The following is a 20,234-nucleotide window of genomic DNA, read 5'->3' as shown; positions in this document are numbered from 1 at the left end:
AATATTTTTGAGGACTTCTTTCGAACGAAAAAGTCAGTAGTGTTTTCCACAAGTTGTAACAACTGCAGGGAAAGAAGGAAGCCATTAGAGCTCACTAATTGGCGTGCGAATGACGTAGGTATCTAAATAACCAATAGCCTCCATTTGGCGCGAAAATGTATAAACAGTAGCCTCCATTTGGCGCGAAAATATGCCAGGATATTTGTCCGCGGACATCATTTGTTCCGAGAAGCGAACAGTTTTCCGAGAGCGTAGCTCGAGGAAAACTGTGAGCTTCGAGGAACAGATAATGTACAAGGACAAATATCCGAGCATATTTTCAAAGTCAAATGGAGGCTGTTGTTCAAATATTTTTCGCAACACGCGCAGTTTCGAAAATTGGGGAATATTCTCGGATATCCCCCAGTTTTAGCTGGGGGAATATTCGGTCACGTGACGCGTTTAGACCAATCGCGCGCGAGAGAAAATATTTGATGGGTTATAATTACCGATATCCAATTAGAAAAAAGTTGAAATTTGATACCTGTAATTGGATACACACGTGATCACGCACCGATTACGTGACAAATAGGTGCTTGGAAACCAATGACTATGGAGAATTTTGTTTTAGACATGATTTTAAAAAAGAGATAGCTACCGCAAAGACTGTGAATTGAGTCCTAAGTTCGTAATGGGATTATGTGACAGTCTTTTCTCAGCTAGTTCAACCCCATCTAGGCCCTCTCGGTTTACTCAATAGGGTCCGTATAATGCTATCCTACCCTACCCCCACCCCCACCCCTTGATGAGATGTTAGTCCATCCTATCGTAGTTACAATTAAAACACAAAAAATAAACAAACAAACAAACAAACAAAAAATCAACGAAAAGATATGTTAATATTTCGGTCAGATATTTAGATTTAATTTCATTCTATATGTTATACTTCTCACTACTCTACATCTGGTGCTTCTAAAACAACTCCAGTTAAATCTACACTTCGGCACTTTAAAACATTTATAATTGCATATTAAGAAAAAGATTTTAAGGTAATTCAAGCAGTAACTACTGTCAAGCTAATAGATGTGAAGAAAATCACGAGTTTACTGACACGTCTGTCAAGATTAGAAATGAAAACAGCAATTTCATGGCATTATAGGACGAAAATAAGCTTAGCGCCAAAACGAGGCTATGCCTCGTGCGAGTCTAAGAAATGCCTCCCACAAGAGAGGCAAATACAAAGGAGGCAAACCGTTTTTCACCTCTTGTGATGCATCGTGCGGGTGGACCGGTGAGAGTGGGACTATATGAAAATGAAATATTCGAAATGGTCCGCCTAACTGTCCTAGCCAGGTGATCTGTGACGTCATTGCGGGGGCCTGGGAAAAGAAATTTTAATGCCGTATCCCATAACCCAATACGCGCACCAATTCAACCTGTTTTTGGAATCATGGCGGCTGGTCGGCGTGATGTGATCTCGATGTTTTAAAAATACTTCGCCATCAATGAGCGAGAATACTTGTCACTGGGTAGTTTGTACAATGCAGTTATTGCCAAGAAGAGAAACTCTGCGTTGTTGAATGCGTTGACAACTTTTGGCGAGGAGCGTTGCAGACAATCCAAACGTAAGCTCGATGTACTTCTGCGTTGTATGAAGCTAGCTTGTTTATTTCTTTGTTATGTACTGGACATTGGCTTTATCAACAGTAAATGTTACTCGTATTAAAGCTGTTATTGGTTTTTGGGAATGGTGTGTTTGTCTTAAGTTTATTTTTATGTGCTGATTTTAAAGAAGTTTCGATGGAGCCTTCGTTGCTCTCTCGAAGTCAGTTCCATTGTTGCGGGTGGCACAATTCTTGCAGGCATTTTGACGCGGCAAGTACTTAAGTATTGTTTCTTTTGCCGGCTAATTGTTTTTATTATGGCTTTTTATTGTTTGTTTGGATATCTTGTCGAGCTATGGAAAATGTGCTTAACACCGAGTCAGTAATTCGTCTTCATTGCCCATTTCAAAACTGGTAAATTCTACAAAAACAAAGAGTTTAAACGAACATCTTCGTCTTTATCCGGAACACAAACCGGGTAGCTTGCCAACCTCCCGGAAACGGGTTTCATTTAGACAATGCACAGAAAAATTTCTAGACGAGAGTAATCTTTATTCAAGGAAGCAAAGGGTCAGCAAGCTGCTGAACTGTCTGAATGATGAAGAACTTGTGGATTTAGTTTTACCAAGGATTGTCAAAATTGTGTCACCCGTCGACTTTGTACTGCACGGAACTGTTGGAACTCGCGATTTTCACAGCAAATTATGCAAGTTCAGAAATGAACTGTCCCTGCACTACCCAGAACTTCAAGCGCTGTTTTGTCCAGAGCCCTAGCCAAGCACTGGTTTCTATAATCAGAGGCAAGTGTTAACTGAAGTAGTTCAAAAGAACAAACCTTATTCTTGCAACTAGCTCCTCGAAATTGACAATGGTTCTTTTTTCAAGGAAGTTGTTATGCCTTGTGTTTTTAGAAAACAGCACTCAGCATTTATGGAATTTTCTTGTGGAATTGTGAGGTCACTTACGATTGGACAAAAAGAAACACAAAATGTACTGAGAAACAAGTGGGGGAAAAATTGGAAGGGCCCATTGGCATCAATCCAATTTTAAGTAAGGATGAGATTTTTGGTCATCTGAATGACACCTGCCAAGAATTACTGAAACAAATTGGTCTTACTAGAATTCAATGAATTTGGAGAAGTGTTCTTAGGTCATGTTGACATTGAAAAGTACATTTCATTGTTTCCTACCCAACCTGGTACTTAGAGTGTAATCAATACAGCCAATAATTGTCTGATTCTAATGGATTACACTGATAGCTTTCCTTGGCTAAAATGGTCTCGTCATCTAACAGGAGAAACCAGTGCAAGGAGTGAAACTAACTGAGCCTCACAGTTTACTAAGTACAGTTTTAACTGGTGCTCTTTGGTTGGGGAATGATGCCTATGAGACAACAAGAAAATGTGGTCAAGCTTTTTACAAACAACTTTAAGAGCTAAAAACAATTTAACACCCACTGACTGGGCAAGAAATTAAAAATTATTAGATGAACATGTGGGGGATGGTAAGGAGAGGAGATTATCTACTGGCAGTTCATCTGCCAAATCCACTTATCCAATGCCAGAAGCCCCAGAGCACCAGATCCAACTGGGTAACATGAAGATCATCTGTCCAGAACCATTTTGGACAGTTTCAGATGCAGAGAGTTGCCAGAAAAAAATTGAGACTGAACTGTGTGGAAAAGCCCCCACCAAAGAAAAGCACAGAGAGTTTGCCAAACAAAATCTTGGGAACACTGGGCATAAAAATTTGAATGGTACACCCCTTCCTGAGTACTACGCTGGTACTGCTCACCTTGGCATTCGATCAGTTGAAACGCTATGTTTGCGAATTGCAAAAATTGCAGCATGTAAAATGTGCTTTTTCAAACTAGTTAACACTGACAGTGATTGTATTGTGCCAGAAAAAACCCACCAAGGCACCAAAATTTTTTCTCTAGCTTTACTTTCCTTGAAACAATGGAGGTAGGGATCTGTAGGGTGGTTATGGATTTTTCCTAGAACTACACAATACGAATAACAAAAACCAAAGCATAAAGTGCCATTTTCAAAAATCGTCAAAGTACTTTTAAAATTAGGAAATAATGTGCACGTCTTTCACAAGTTTGCACCCTTTTTAGGATATTTAGAAATAAAAAGAGGGCTACCGGTACACTAAAAATCCTGCATAGTTATGAAAGCCTCTGACGTTCCTGGTTTGGAAATTACTGAAGATTCCGTAGTTCTAGATGTCAAGTCACAACAAAAGATGGAGAGGAAGGTTCGCAGGCACTTGGCTACGCAGAGTTTTATCATTGAAGCAGACGTCCACCAGAAATCGAGTGGTAAATGGGCAGAGCAATGTATCCTGTCTAGTGACAAACCACCATACCGGATTACGGTAGGACTGATGCGTCAAAGAGAGTCAAAATTCAGCCAGTTGAAAGAGCTGCTACTAAATATTCCACCCTTGAAGCGAGCAGCCGATGGAGGCCTACGGGCAACTTACCCACCAAGTTCGCACGTCCATGGAAATCCCGAGGAAAGATATCCGATCCTGAAAGATCCGACTCTCCTCAGAGCCGGACAGCTAGCTTGTTTAGATCTGTTAACAACACTTCCACCGCAGAATAAAACTGAGTACGTCGTAAAAATGTACTCACTGATTCAATGTACATGAAAATTCAACACTTTTCCGCGGGAAAGAATCGAGCGCTGACGAAATCCGAAAGAATTATACGAGGATTTGACTCACAGAAGACATCCTAATAAGTAAGCTTTTGAACTGTCACTTTAATTCTAATTTAGAATAAATACGTCGGATCCGCTCCGCAAAATATCCGCTCTGCAGACTAAAGTTGAGCTGGCTGGGAATTTTAACATTAAACAGAATCTTGCTGAGAATTTAGCTTATCGAGAGCTAGCTAGCTGGAAAATTTTTTTTGGTGTTCAAATAGCTTACATTGTGGTTTTACTAATTAGTTCTGGCTGGAAATTACATTCCGGATGCAACCACTGACTGAAGTGTGTCACTTGACACTCTCTGACTGCTTGACCTTTTGTTTAAAAACATGCTTACAATATAATGTTAGTTGTTTATTAAAGTTTTATTTACCAGCAAACAATAGAAGTCTGTTCTGCTGTCATTTATAGTGTGAAATTAGATCGTTTTCTTTTCCCTTGACGCTCCTTTTTCCCACGTTCAGTTGCATGTTTCACCACCGTTGATCCGGTCGCGGAAAATGATCGTCTGTTCTGCTTTCATGTTCTACCTTGAGACAACTGGTTATCTGGTGATGACGTTTGTTGGTTCGTGCAGTCTTTTCACATTTTTGCCTGAGGCCCGGTGAGACTGCGGTAACCTCGTAATATTTTGTAACTAAAACATTGTTCCCGTATAATTTTGTGTCCAACGGTCGGTTTCAAGCGCGATCAGATTTTGCCGACCAGTTGTTTGAGGGTTTGGCAGCCAGAGAACTCTGAGGACTCCACTCATAAATTCAAAGGTTCAGGTAAGAACTACTTTGGAGTTGAACTAGCTGAATCAGCCTATATATTTAATATTCAGTGATAATGTTTAAGCAATGTGTGCGGGAAATGCCGGCGCAGGTTTTCAAACTGTTTTCGCCACTCTATTGTATTTCAAACCCAACGGAAAGTGCAGCTTCAGTGAAGACAGTGAAAGCAAGCAAAGGCCTAATATGTCTCAGAACTTGGAAGGGTTTTCGAAATTGTCAGTGCATTCATCCACAGTGATCCTACTTCCAAGTGTAATTTCAATTCTGTAATTTTAACGACCAGTAAAATCCGATCCCGGTGCTGCAGTCGATGATGAGCGCTTTTTAACGCGTCGAACGTTAAAACATGAGCTATTGAAACACATTTGCCGCGTCTTGGACAAACTGACGAGATATTGAAATGATTATTTTTTCCCGGTGTAAGAAAGTATTGTTTCCATCGGTTTCTTTACTGAAGTGCGATCGTGTTCTTTATATAACTGAAGGCTGATTACCTATTGCTGCCTTTTGATATCGCCGAAAATTTCCCCTGAAAGAGCTGTTGACCAACACACCTGATTGATCTAGTTCAATGCTAATTGTACTGTACTTTGGGATTTAAAAAGGCAATACAAAGGCTTGCCATGTCAAAGGTGAGAAAAGACCAGAAGGCAATCATGTCATTCCAGATTTCGTTCTTTCGGTGTCGATAGCGCCAGGAGAATAATGTGTAATTTAATTTCTTATGCGTTCCTATTTGTTAACGCCCGTGTTTTTCGCACATTCAGTTTCTGTTAGAGAACAAGTTATTTTGCATGGCTACGTTGTTACCGGAAATGGAGACATTTCACCTTATTGTCCTTCTTTTTCTGATGGCACGGACAGTGATTTTGTGGTGGAACATTATCGCGCGGTTCAGTTCATGTAGCTAAGGCAAAGCGCGAAACATGGCACATGAAAAAATAGGGGAGGGGCGTGGCACCAGTTCACACCATTCACTGAATTCACGCTTCTGGTTATAGTTTGATGACGAAATGAGCGGTAAAAAATTATTCCACAATTATTTTTCTTAAACAGTTAAATCCTTGCTTCTTTGACTTGCCCCAGGGAATGTAATTTTCAGCAATGTAACATCAGTTAAAATCTAAGACATTTCATTGAATTCTCTCATGAATGAGCTATTTTTGTGAACATAGTTCTTGATCTAGATCTTACATTGAGGGGCCCGATAGTATCACCAATTTTGTGTTTATTATGTGTCCGTGGCTGTATGCGTATTTGGATGCATGTGTGTGTGTGTGTGTGTGTGTGTGTGTGTGTGGACGTGGGGAGGACGCCGGTATAAGAGGGATTGTGCAGTATGTTACATTTTCTGAAACATATCATTTTTCAGGTGTAAAATTAATTGCGTGAACTAAAAGAAGCACAGCTAAAGGTGCTTCAAACGTTACCCGATGTCATGGACAGGTACCCAGGAAAAGATGAGCAAATTTGTTGATGAAATCACGAGATTAAGTTTGTGAATCTTTTATGCTGATCGTCTAGTGTATATTTATGACATTACATTATTCTGATTGATACATTTTGTTAACGAGTTAACGAGGGTTGATGCTGTTAATAGCAATACTTTTACGGTGAACGGCCTGTAACATCCCAACAATGCCGGGGTCTTTGCTGCGAATGTTTGCACTTAACTGTGTGAAACTTTTACGGTGAACGGCCTATAACATCCTAACAATGCTGGGGTCTTTGCTGTGAAACTTTGCACTTAACTGTGTGAAACTTTTACGGTGAACGGCCTATAACATCCTAACAATGCTGGGGTCTTTGCTGTGAAACTTTGTACTTAACTGTGTGAAACTTTTACGGTGAACGGCCTATAACATCCTAACAACGCTGGGGTCTGCTGTGAAACTTTGCACTTAACTGTGTGAAACTTTTACGGTGAACGGCTTTAAACATCCCTTCGATGGGTATTTATGAAATTTTTACGGTAAACTACCTCTAGGAATGTGAGTGTCTTTGGTTGTTTAGCTTTCAAGTTAAATTAATTTTGTGAAAGTTGTGTTGACAGTGCTTTGCAGTCTTGGGTAAGGCATGGATCAGTGACATGGAGTGAGATGGATCACCAACATTCAAGGTATGTATTATCAAGATTTTTTTTACTCATTTTATGATAAAGATTCTAATGTGGTTTATAAACTTTTATCTCGCAATTCCAGAGTGGGAAGCTCAGAGAAGACAGTTGTCCAAAGAAAAAGGAAAACACGTTTTTCAGTGCTTTTGAGGTAGACATGGTGTTACTAATCAGCACTAAACCAGCTCCCTTTGGTTGTTTTAAGGAGCTGGCATAACCCTTTATTTTTCAAAAAAAATCATTAGAAGTAATTGTAAACTAATAAATCGGGGTAAACATATAAAATGTGTTGCTGTTGTTGAAATTACAATCATTATTGGGCTAGCAATATAGAAGTAAGGCCGATATGTAGTAGTAAAGGACTTCAATATTATTTTTTGTTCATTTCCCTTACAGCATTATATAAAAGAAATTTTGCAACAAGCATTTCTTTGGTGAAAGTAAGTTTGATCTGAATGTCTAGAAGGATTAGAGGGATCTTATTTTAAACATAAGTGTGAATCGTTTTATAATCGTTTTATAAGTATGTATGTATGTCAGAACGTAAAGTGCCAAACTGTCACACGTATGCTGAACCTGGAAGGCATCTGAAGTATCGGAAAACAACGTGCTGGGAGACACCTTGTCCGATCCGCTTAAACATAAATGGTAAGTTGTATTGTTTTTCAAGGGATAAGATAATCAAAGTGTAGATTTTGCTCATAGCGGCAAAAATAACCACATATTCCTAATTTGTCTCTAATAATAGTCAACAGACAATAGGCTGTTGAATAAAGGTCCTAAACGATGCGTTTGTTTTTAATCTAGGTCAAAACGCTGGCCAGAACATTTTTTCGCCTATAATTGCCTTGCTGGCATTTAAAATGTTACCCTTTACTGCTGGCTGGCTACTTGGCTAATCGCCATTTTTCTAGCTCGGTATTCAAAATTTTCATTATGTCTGGCTGGGAGTTTATGAAATAAAGTCGATCTTGCTAGCAGTGAAGAGCGGATATTTTTTTCCCAGGAAAGTTGCTTATTAATGGTAATTGACGTGGGAGCACAGAATCAGTGCTTGGGAAGTCACATATTAAATTTCCAGTTAAAGTGTCGTTGGGTACTCCTGTTCCATGGAACGATTTCTATGTCGCAAACCTTCCCGCATGTGAGCCGAAGAGTCGCCATGATTCGAAAACAGATTGAATTGGTGCGTGCGTTGGTTTATGGGATACGGCATTAAAATTTCTTTCCCCAGGCTCCCGCAATGACGTCACAGATCACCTGGGATTAACTGCTCCGACTGTTAGTTTTAGCTCCTATAATTTTAACTTAGGGCCAGGAGCCCATGCCTAGGGCAAAATGGTCAAATTTATCCAGGCATGCGTAGTCATGTGTTATGTGTCATTTTCGATTTTACAGTTACAGCATAGCATGAAGTTGCGAATCACATTTTTTCGGTAAATTGTTCTCTCTGTTACTCAAGTCTTGACAAATCACATTGAAGGGAAGGCAGTAACCACACTTTGGTCTTTGATGTCGTAGATCACAGTCAAACATACGCAAGGTGATCCAGTTTTTCCATTAATCCTTACTGGTGCATTAAAATTCTTTTTCAGCACATACCTGTTCACATCAGAACGGTGCGGCGTCACAGCATCTGGGCAATTACAGGCCTCTTGGACTAGTCTCCACACGGAGGCTTCTTCAGAAGAAAAAAAAATAACTTTTTCCCTTTTTCACTGGGAGCATATGATTTTTCTTCACGTGTTTTTTCACGCCATCACTCGGTGCACTGCCGGCTATCCTAGCTAGCTTTTTAACATCCTTGATTGGTGTAATTTCTTGCTCATTCAATGAATCCATAGTTTCAGCCGCAGTTTCTGTCCTTCCAGGCAGCTTGTTTACAAGCGTGGCAAGTTATGCAAATGAGTGGAATCAGCAGTTTACCTGTCCTTGATCGGCGTTAGGGACTTTCCTGGCACGGTTTCTAGTATCGTTCAATTCAGTGGTGTCGTTAGAAAACACTTGCTTGAGTGTTTTGGGCTAAAATGAGCCAGATATAAAGAAGTATTGAAGAAGTTAGATTGTAGAATTGAGTATTTTACTAAAATTAGGGTCACTGTCTCTTTGTCCGATATGACTTCTTAGCCAATCAGATGAACGCTGGTGACACTTTCCCATGTGACGTAAGGCTAGATTAGCCGAAACCTCGCCGAGAGTCTCGCATTCCTGATGTGCGGCGGGCTATATTAAGGTTTCGTCTCGGCCCGAAACGAAACCTTAATATAGCCCGCCGCACATCAGGAATGCGCCAGAAATCCGCCAGAAGTTGACAACCAAATGACGTCATAAAGCGAAAAAAATGGCGTCTCGATTACTCAAGATTTCCGTCTATTTGTAAACCATCAGTTTCGTTTCGTTTTATGTTGAGGATGGAAAGATGTTGCAGGCACATTACTTCGACTTTTTAAGCGAAACTTTCTGGAAAAGAGAAAAGTTTATTATTGTTTTGAAGGAGAATAACGGAGAGCCTTCTGTCATCGTATGGCGGATTTTACACATTTGCAAAACTGGTGTTGTTACGACTTTTGGTTCTACGTAGCTGTTCGTGATTTAGTGATAACACTAAGTGCAAAAGCCTATAATGTTAACAACAATCTGAATGAAGTATTGCTGGCAATAGTTTGCATTGCGTTCCACGAGAACATAATTACCAGAAGCAGTTTAGTTCCGAAAGTCGCTGTCATCAGAGCTTTTGTTGCCCTTGGCTCACGTGTATATGGTAGAAGAGACAAGCTTATGATCGCATGCTGAAGGTCAGTATCCCATATTCCTACATCTCTCGTTGAAGATTGTTGTTTTCAGTAAGATACAGTACACATATATATATTGTTACTTTGGGGTCATCGGTCTCTTTCGTGGTCGCAGGGGCACCCAACGACCGTTTTCTCTCAAATGCTTTTAAACGCTGTTTTAGGCTATCTGGAGTACCTTTAAAGCTCTGTAGGTTAATTTTAGGTTGCGCTAAAAAAATTTTATCTGTTCGGTTATTCTAGGGGAACTTGAGTATTCTCGAATTTGTTAGGGCTTTTTTGTACATACCCCGAAAACGTTAGGTCTTATCGCCTTTCCGGAAATGATAGCTGACCTTTTTTCGGTACCCAAAACGACATTTTTTAACAGTTCGAAAACAACAGACTTTAAATTTCCATATCACGAAAGTTCGAGGTGACAATTCTCTTCTGAAAATCAGAGGGGATTGAAGGCCTTCCGAACAGATAATTTACCGAAACGATCCGTTGGGTGCCCTGATGGTCGGTGCTTTTAAAACGCCCAGTAAAATCTTGATTACATGAAAGCTAATTTAAACTTATGTCTCGCTGGAAGCTTAAGGAACAATTTATAAATTCGAGGAAGATTTTTAAGTTCTATTCCACTTTAAAAATGAAATCGATTCAAATCCAAGCCATCAGAAGGAATCAGTAATGCCATTGAAGTCCTAAGATAAGGTCCTTTTTAGGGACCTCCCCCTTTAAACATCGTGGGGGTGGTCTTTGAGACAGCACACCAAAAAAAGGCAGTAAGGACCCATTTATTTGGTCTCGGGTACCAGAGACAACCCTCCTCCTGAGGCAACTTTATCAAGTGTTTATATGTGAAAATGCTGTCCCTGTAGGCCTAATCAACGTTGACCCTGCACAATAGATATTATTCATAACCCTTATTGAGTGATCAAAAGTGCAAATATCCCTCTTTGTTTGAGTTTCCCTCAGTCATAATTGATCACAGTTGGTTTTGCCGAGTTAATTGTTTCTTATTTAATACACATGACTGCTTTAAATCTGAAATCTAGGCATTACGTGACACTCGCCATGTTGATCGAGAGTTGTCCCAGTTAGGCAATCCAAAGTGTTTATATAAAGAAAAGTTGTCCTGCCTGCCAGGGTTACTTTACTTGCCAAGGTGAGTCAACTCTCGCACCTGAATTGTCTCGCCCCTGAGTTTGGTTCGTGATCCTCGTGTAAACAGTTAGATGAATTTTGCAAAGAAATAATAAGAAGGAATGTCTCTAAGGTACACAGGACCATATAAATGTACCCTAAGAGCCATGCTATTTTATTGCCACATTCCCTCTACCTCTTCCAACTGATTATACAAACTATGCTTTTCAAGCTCTTTGTGGGTACAGGTGTTTGAGAGTATCATCTTTGTCGCTACAGTGGAACCTCACCTTACAGCCACCCAATTAACACAGCCAACTCATTATTATCAATGTCCACTTTAATCTGGCTCAAACAAAAGCTCAGTCGGTCATTTTCTTATTTATTAATTATATAGTCAGATTTTTGTGGCCTGTTGGTGACCAGATTAACAAGGTTCCACAGTAATTTAAGATTGTCAGTGTCAGTTGGTTGTTTTTAGAATATGTGCGCCTCAGAGATGAAAATGGATTCGAGCTAATCCACAAAACAAAATTCTGTTACATTGTAGGAGTAATGTATGCAATTTGTAGTAAGCATCAGGCATCATTTTGGCAGTGAAGTCCCATAACTCTTGATCATTTGGAGATTGGTTATCTCCTATCCCTGAAATTATGAAGGCTGATATCTCTATTATGTCATCAAGGCAATAATATTTTGATTCCTACTCCAGGAGGGGGGGGGGGGGGGGGAGGACTCTCTTATATGGGCTATATAGATGTATGTGCAGCCCCAAAGGGTGAGGTTTTTCAGCTGTTTTGGTCATAAATACTGTAGGGTAAGGTTTTTGAACTCTAGTCTTAAATTTGGTATGTTTTTTAGATGAAGCCACAGTTGTAACTTTAATTTTCATCATTATTGATAAAACCATCAACAAAAGCCCTTCACAAATTATGTTTATGGCAACTGTCCCAGTTGCAACAGTCATAAATGGGTCAGGGAAAATCACAGATTTTTGTCATAAATAAGGTAAGGGTTTTGGGATGGGGCTGCACACCCCCACCCAATTTTTCAGGATGTACCAAACACTTTTTCCTAGCAGTTACTACAGTCTTCCTTTAGTAAACCAAAATAGTACTTGCTGCCAGTTGCTTTATAAAACTACAACCCTTCTAGAAGCCTTCACAAAGTAATATCAGCTGCAAACAATTATTTTTTGTGGCTGACTGAAATTTTGTATTAAATTGTACTGAACTGGCCCAGATTTAATACACATTTTGTCGCATTTAGTTCACATATTTTCAGTTTAAAATGCAAACACACATTAAGACTTCACTCAGCAGCAAGGTTAACCTCTTGTATGACTAGTAACAGTATATTCCAAAAAAATCTATCCTGCCTGCCTAGAGTGTGTAGAGTCAGAGCACACAGTGCAGTGCCCTACTGTACATGTATGTCTTCTGTTAGGTATTAATCTTAAATTTAGAATCTTTGAGAAATCACAAAAGTTGATATCTTGACAACTCTTCTTTATAGCTGTGTCACTTCATAATTTAGTAGTTTGGTATGTGGTAGCATAGAAGGTAAATTAATTAAGTTATAGCACTGGTATCACAGAGGTCTTGGGCTTGAGTCCTGTTCAAACCTAACTTTTTTGTTTTTATGTTAGGCTTTTATTTCACCTTTGCTTAAGTTGTGTATAGTTGCAGTGATCAATCATGTCTTCATAAGTTAATCAATGTATATATGTCACAGACATATGCTGTCTTAAAGTTTGTTAATTTTTTTTTTATTATGTGGTTCTAGAAAACTTCCATACCCACCCAAAGGAGGTTATTGAGAATTCCAAGGATGGGGAGGGTCTCAAAAGCCAAACTTTTTAAAGAAAAGTAGGAATCAAAACTGGAATTTCCATGGGGATGGGATGGGGAGATCTCTGTTTAATAAATAAATAATATGTACAGACTCATAAACTGATGTCTGATTTCAACATATCCTGGCCCACGATTTGCCATGGTGTAGGACCCTTGTCAAGTTCAAGCACCAAAGAAGGTCAGCATGTTAGCTGGGAGAGGGGAATATTTCAAAATATCATAAATTAAAAAAACATTTTCCACACTCAATCATGGTCATGTTAGTGCCTAATGAATACCTTCAAAGAGATCTAGTTATACATTCTGGCAAATATTCTGGGAGTCTCCCACATACCATTTAGATCATCCAGTCCCCCAGACATTAGTCATAAAATTTATTGTCCAGGTACAAGGGACCGTGGGCTCTTGGGGACAGTGCTTGAAGTATTATTATGATGAAATTTGAAGAGGTGCTCCATGTTATGAGCTTAACAGTTCTGTTACCATGGCAACAGGCTGCATTCTGGACCTTCCTGATATTTTAGACTTTTCTGGCCACCTTTGGAGTTCCATTTTGATATTTGTCAATGGTGCTTCATCTGCATGATTCAGCAAGCATATTAATTTGTAAGGTCCAAGTTGTCATTGATTAATGTTTTTTGAGCTGAAAATCAGCAAATTAATGAAGTTAGGTTAGAGAGGACCCAGGAAAAGACTGAGTTACATGGGAACATAATGTTTATAGCCATACCGTTAGTGTGTTGCCTGTAAAACTATAAGGCTACCAAGTTTCAACATTATGATCTCTGCTGTATGGTCTCTACTTCATGTAATATTGGTTTGAGTGTATGATGTCATCAGTCCTCTCATTTGCATATTTTACACATTTTTCAAACTTAATATCTCTGGAACTAAATTAATGCAGATATTTGCAAAAGGTAAACAGCACTTTTAATCTTTTTTGGAATATTTCTATGTGATACTCCTAAAAATTCTGAATGAAGGGGCAAAAATTTGATGATAGTAGCCATTGAATTTATGCTGTTGACATTTACATGCATGTACTGTAAGGTGTTGAGGAGAATTTAGGAGGGGAATTTGGTTGATATGGGATCCAGGCTATGGGAGAGTAGGAATAGGGGCTGAGGAGGGGGGGGGGGGTGGGGGATGGGTGGTGTGCTTGTGAACTTTAAGAACCCCTCTGAAAGTGAAAACAAACTGTAAGTTTGAAAAGTTTAAAGCAGAGGTAAAAATTATACATTATATCTTCAAGTTGTTTATTAAATAAAAACAAGGGAAGCACTTATTAATTCCTCTTCAGTTTTCTTCTGAATTTCTCTTGTTAAACTAAAAGTTTTTTTTTCTGTTAAGAAAACGTTTTGCACTGGCCTTCTGCGCTGAAACCCTTAAAGTGCCACTGAAACGAAATTTTCGTGCTCTCTTTTATTAGCCCAATTTATAGTTTCAAACGTGCTTAAAATAATGGTGAACTTTATTTCTGTCAAATCCTAACGGAAAGTGTTTTTCTTAGCTGCTGAAATCGACTTTTTGGAGCAAAACTGTGTCCGGGCTCTGGAACCGAGTTTAAGGACCTTGTGACGTCACTGGTTGTATTCACGCGAGAAGCGCTATAGATTCTCTCTTGTTTTCACTTGATTTATTCAAGTTTATTCTTCATATTGTCATACCTACTAGTTTTCTACCTTGTAATTTCTGTCCAGCCTTGACTGGAAATACACATCATAAACGTTGGAGGGCGCCAAAGAATGTAGATTCACCAAAATAAATGCTACAGATTAGAACAGCTCAGTATACTTTTCGAACATCTTGAGTACTCGATTGGAGATTTCGAAGACGAGTGTGGCAACTTTTGTATCACGTCCTGAAGCCTAAACACGATATTTCGTCGTCTGTTTCCAGCCTGGTTCTGAAATTTGGATTCTCACGTTTATCTAAGGTCTATTAACAAGGTTCGAATATATCCTCGGCAACTTTACGGCATTAAAAGCCGCAAGCGCATCAGCCATCCGTACAATCACGAAGTTATTAACGGTCCACAAGCTTTGAGTCGAGTGCTTCTTTGCACACAGAGGGCATCTTTTTATGATACTAATCGGTGAGAGTTCTCGTGGTAGACAAAATGTATCTTTGAAAATTGTGATCCGCAGCGGGGTTTGCTTTATCGCCGTATTACTTATTACTTATTACGTATGAGTGTAAACAAAGCGGGAATTTCGCTTCTCTTCTGCACGGATCTCCCAATTGCAATATTTCACGGCCGATGGATTACTTTGAGTTCTTTAGCACATACTTATGTCTATGATCTTCATTTAATAGTATCCAAGTTCAAAGCAATTCGTTAAAACGTCACTAGTTTACACTCCTTTCGAAGGTTTATTAAACAGAATTTGAACCAATTTGCAAATATGACCTTTAGGCGCCGACATTGTCACGCTTTCTCTCGTTTCCTGAAAACATACCTGTAGGGTTATGGCAGCTTAGTTTACCTTTATAGTTTAAATTCGCTCCCTCATACAAAAGAAGAGGGTTTCTTAAATTGTTGCTGTCGTGATAACTTGTAGGATGTGGCAGATACGACTGGACTAAAGGTCACTGTGGCACAATCTCGTCTGCGGTGAAACTCACAAAGCGTCCGGTTTCCTCGAAACGAAGCGACTCGAAAACTCGAAGCGTTGTTGCTGCGATTCGTGCAGCAGCACTCCGGATAATATTTTCAAAAGCCGCTTTCTCTTGTTTTCATGTCTTTTTTACTTCATGAGTGTAGATATTGTTTAATTGAGTGCTGGCCAGTTTCACTGATCATTTTGCGATCTAAGAACTCCCACTCGTTTGCTTGCTTACATAAAATATCTTGCAAATATCCAATTAAATAGACTGAAAAGCCCCAGCATCGACTCTCCACCTCTTCATGTCTATGGCTACTGTTATTATCTGCTTTACAGCTCTGAGATGTCCTTAAGATGTTTTTTGGGGGGCTTCGAACAGTATTCTCTTCTCCCATAATCACTCTAAATTTTCAGCGCGGCATGAGAGTAATACAACCAGTGACGTCACTAGGCTGTTTTGGCCGCGTCAAGATGGCCGCCAATTTTGGGCTTAACCAGCCAACTTCGAACGGCTGAAAAAGCAGTTTTCGCTTACCGTATGCGAAAAAAAAGTCTGCAGTGTTTCCAAGTAAGGTTGAAACTTTATTACTACGCAAAAATCTCACATACGAAAATTTCGTTTCAGTGGCACTTTAAGGCCTTTTTTCAGGTCATTAATTACTAACAAACATTTTAGTATGGAGAAAGGTCATTACTGACAGATTATATTGTTTCACTTTATTTTGTGTAGTTGTTGGTCTTTTTGCGACTGATGGGGGTCTCTAAAGTTCTGAATTGATGTTTAATTTTGGTGAATGTCTCATTTAGGGTGACGCCGGCAACAGTTCGATCATCTATGGTTTTTACTTTGCCAACAATGGTTGACCATGGTTGACTGTGGTACAACCGTGTTGTCTGACCATGGTCCAATTTGGCCACTGACCATGGTTCATGGTCAACCATGGTCAGAAAACATTATTGTTAATATTGAAAGAACTTGTCTTGATCAGGGCTCTTGAGGTGTTTAGGAATGATTTAAAACTGATTTTCACCTTTTTTAACATTTATAAAGTACTGCAACGAGGAATGACTAAACACCATGGAATTTAATTAACCATGAAAACTTTCCAAATAAAGGCTAAGACAATATCATATACTTAAACAAAATAAACATATGATTTGAGAGAATATACTGGCACCTGAGGTGTTTATGGAATGATTAAAACTGATTTTCACTTTTTTTTCATTTATAAAGCACTGCAATGAAGAATGACCAAACACCATGGAAAACCATAGACAACCATGTCCAAAAAAGGCTAAGACAATATCATTTACTTAAGCAAAATAAATGTATGATTTCAGATAACATAATGGTCTAGTAATCTGTTTCCATGGTTGCTTGCTGAAAAGACGCTTTGATTTTATTACTTTTATGAGTGACTCGGATTGATAATCAAAAAGACTTATTCTTTTTCATGGCTATGAAAAACCATGTTTGACCATGTTCTTGTTACTGTAATAAAGTAATTATGTAGTTCACAGCGTCTGACAGAAGTTTTGTTAACAAGATCTAAGATCTGTTGCTTGGAGGTTAAATGTACTGCTCAAAGAGAATGATAAATCTAGCAATTTCTTATTCAGAAGTGTTGAGGCTTTCGGGAGGCTTCCTGGTCTTTCGTACATAGCCCCAGCAAAGGGAATAGCAATGTGTAATACTATAAGGTGCCCTCATGCCAGCCTGAACCAAACTCTGTTACATTTGCATAGCGTAATGCTCCACATTTTTCTGACATGAGTGATGTATTGGACAACCAGTAAGTCAAATAACTATTTAATATTATTTTTATTCTATTTTTGGGGTACTGGCCTGTAGAGGGGTCCATTGGGGTAATCCGTAGACTGGTCTGTAGGGTGCTCCATGGAGACAGTCCTTTGTGGGGATCTGTGGGCCCGGAGTTTTTGGTTTGCCTCATCAAATAGAGCCCATGATGTCCAACTCAGATTGCAAATTCCTCCTAATAGGTTTTATTTTCAATATGATTCGATTTTTATTTTGGTTTTCCTTATAGATAACAGAAAAGAAAAAGACATTCTTTGAAGAACCTCCTTCACAAGTGATGCATCAAACTTTTACAAACTTGAATTTATCAAGACCTTTACCCAAGGTATTGACAGCGCAATCACGTACATGATATTTACAATATTTAGGGTATACATAATTTGAACAATATTTCTATAGTCTAACCTCCACCAACTACCACCTCTCTGCAATGGCCCTTTTTTGCCCCTGCAGAAATCCACACACTTACTTTTATTTTCACCTCTCCACAACGGTAACGGCCAGAGGTCCAGAAATCCAATCGCGGCTCATGCGCAAAAGAGTACAACCGACAGCGCTGAGCCTATCAAATCACAGTCTTCGCCGTTCGGTACCGCTCGGTATGACGTGTAATCCAGAGTTTTTTCCAATATGACTCTTTGTGTAGAGGCACTGTGATTGTTATGATCTTATTGCAGCTTAGGGATTACCGGCTGTATGTGGCACAAACAGCTGCTAAATAGCGGTGCTTTTGTGGACTGTTTGTTAATACGTTTTTTTATTACCTGCAGATATATCACCATTCTGTACTACTTGAATGATGTGGAAGATGGAAGAGGAATTGCTTTTTATGTGGCAGACATAAAAGACTTTAATGAGACTGTGAGTGTCAGACAAATCGAGTTTCTTAGATTGAACCGCCTTGATTAAACCGCCAGTCTCATACGCTCTCATTAATTCTTTGTTGCATATATTTCGCGCGCGTTACTTTTTCATGAAACTCGACCAGTGTTATTCCTTGGTAGACAGCTGAGCTCCTGATATCACGTGACGTCAACTTGCTGCGCTTATTTGTTGTATCAACTTGGCTCCCACAACCGTGAACTGATCCATTGTAGATATCAAATTAGAATTTAAAATATATCGTATCGCCCTAAAATGGGGCCTGTCTCGGTAAGTAAAATTAAGTACCTGTATTGGATCTACTTTGACTACCTCAATTAGGGCCAAAATAGTTTAATTTGTACAGGCAGATAAGGACCCACGAGCTGAGATGAGCCCTTGAGTGGGCTAAAACAGTTCCTTGATCCGGTTTTCCTTTCCCAAGTCTTCCCAGACCTTGGGTCCCCAGGGTTGAATTGGCAACCGAGAGCCTGGAGTCCGATTGTTGAGTAGTGCACCTTTCGAGAATCTCTTGCAACTTAGGATGGGCTGATACGATTTTTTTTTGTTTGTTTTGCCGCAGGAATTTAGAGACCGTAAAGATGGCGACCGCTTCAATCTGAAAGAATACTGCCAGACTGCTAACATTGTTGTACCAGCCAAGAAAGGCAAAGTTATAATGTGGTATAACCATGAGCTTGATGGACAAACTGGCTGGATGAGTCACAGAGATGATAGATCATGACATGGAGGATGCGTCGTGAAGAAAGGCATGAAGTACATAGCGAACAACTGGCTTCCAGCACCCGAGAATGACTCCGCCCATCTTATAAGTGAATATTTTGTTGAGCCGGATGAAGAATGAGACATTTTTTTCTAAGACATTTTAACGAAAGCACAGAGCTCTAGTTGACACACTGTCGAACAGTGCTGTTAAGAAGATGTTTAATTTTCTTCGTGTTTAAGAGGCGCCCTCTGTAATTTTCAACTATGGCCATTTGGACCAGAAAAAATCAAATTCCTCAAACTTTCTCAGATGAATGGTCTAGATAAGTGATTCACAAAAATATAACTTTCAGTTCAATTCGATTCGTATTTTAGCCCTGGGGCCACCATCTTGGTTTTGCCCCTCTGAGAGGGCTTTCAGCGGCCATTTTAGGGCACATTTTTAACAATTTGCCATACAAAGAAAACGATCTAAATCCGGGTAAAAACCCTTTATTCGAGACAAGCAAATGCTTCTTGTTACATTGAGAGGCTGTTTTGGCAATTTGATCATCACCTGATTTTTCTACAGAATTTTAAATTTCTTCCCTTTCGGACTACTCATGAAGCGCCATAAAAAAGGCGAAGTTTAAAGGAAAATATCGCCAAAAGTACATCACTTGAGATCCCAAAACTACCCTCCGCTTAAAGAGCAATGTCTCACCTGTAAAAACATGCAATAAAATTTTGGGGCAGTTAAAACTGTAAAATGTTAGAGGAAGAAGTTTAAGCTGTGCTTTTGTCAACAAAGACCGCCGTCCTAATTAGCATAATAACGTGAAAATAACGATGCACAGAGAAAATAATGGTATATTCCACTTACCTCGCGACATGTCGACAACTGGATGTTCCATGATGCCTCATGTTATATTTCCAGTATGTTTCAGCCACATTTTCGGTGATTAGTGTACGAAATCACTCTCAGACATCGCCACGGTTAAGCAGATTTCAACTCTGCGAAGCCCGCTTCATAACATCTATCAATATTATTTGTCTTTTGCCTCATAAGCCCCCGTTTACAAGAAGTTTAACAATTTGCTGAGATCCTAACTGACCTAGAATTCTGTTAGCAGCCTTTAAAATCCTCCTCTTAATGGAGGATTCTCATCAAGAACTCGTTTAAGCTCAGTTCTGTTTTGATCTGTTGTGCACCCGCCATTATTCCACAGATTGCGTTACATTTGACAAATGCACATTCCAACGGGTAGGGGTAGG

General features: G+C 39.4%; 1 long non-coding RNA gene across 2 annotated transcripts; it reads left to right on the top strand.

Annotated features, from left to right (window-relative positions):
• The first annotated feature begins 9,477 nt into the window (after window positions 1-9,477).
• LOC149106386 (uncharacterized) lies at window positions 9,478-19,480 on the top strand. 2 transcript variants are annotated; one of them, XR_016209799.1, is made up of 6 exons: window positions 14,174-14,358; window positions 16,212-17,076; window positions 17,129-17,367; window positions 17,623-17,718; window positions 18,164-18,254; window positions 18,838-19,480. It is a non-coding gene; the product is annotated as an uncharacterized LOC149106386 (long non-coding RNA). The 2 variants fall into 2 exon arrangements; XR_016209798.1 differs by lacking the exons at window positions 14,174-14,358; window positions 16,212-17,076; window positions 17,129-17,367 and adding an exon at window positions 9,478-9,990.
• Window positions 19,481-20,234: the final 754 nt, after the last annotated feature.

The sequence above is a fragment of the Orbicella faveolata genome, unplaced genomic scaffold (assembly GCF_042242905.1).
Source record: "Orbicella faveolata isolate gen_17 unplaced genomic scaffold, um_ofav_v1 contig_3, whole genome shotgun sequence".
In the NCBI taxonomy this organism is placed as follows: Eukaryota; Metazoa; Cnidaria; class Anthozoa; order Scleractinia; family Merulinidae; genus Orbicella; species Orbicella faveolata.
Note: the sequence above shows the minus strand (reverse complement) of the source record. Positions and strands in the feature narration are given on the sequence as shown.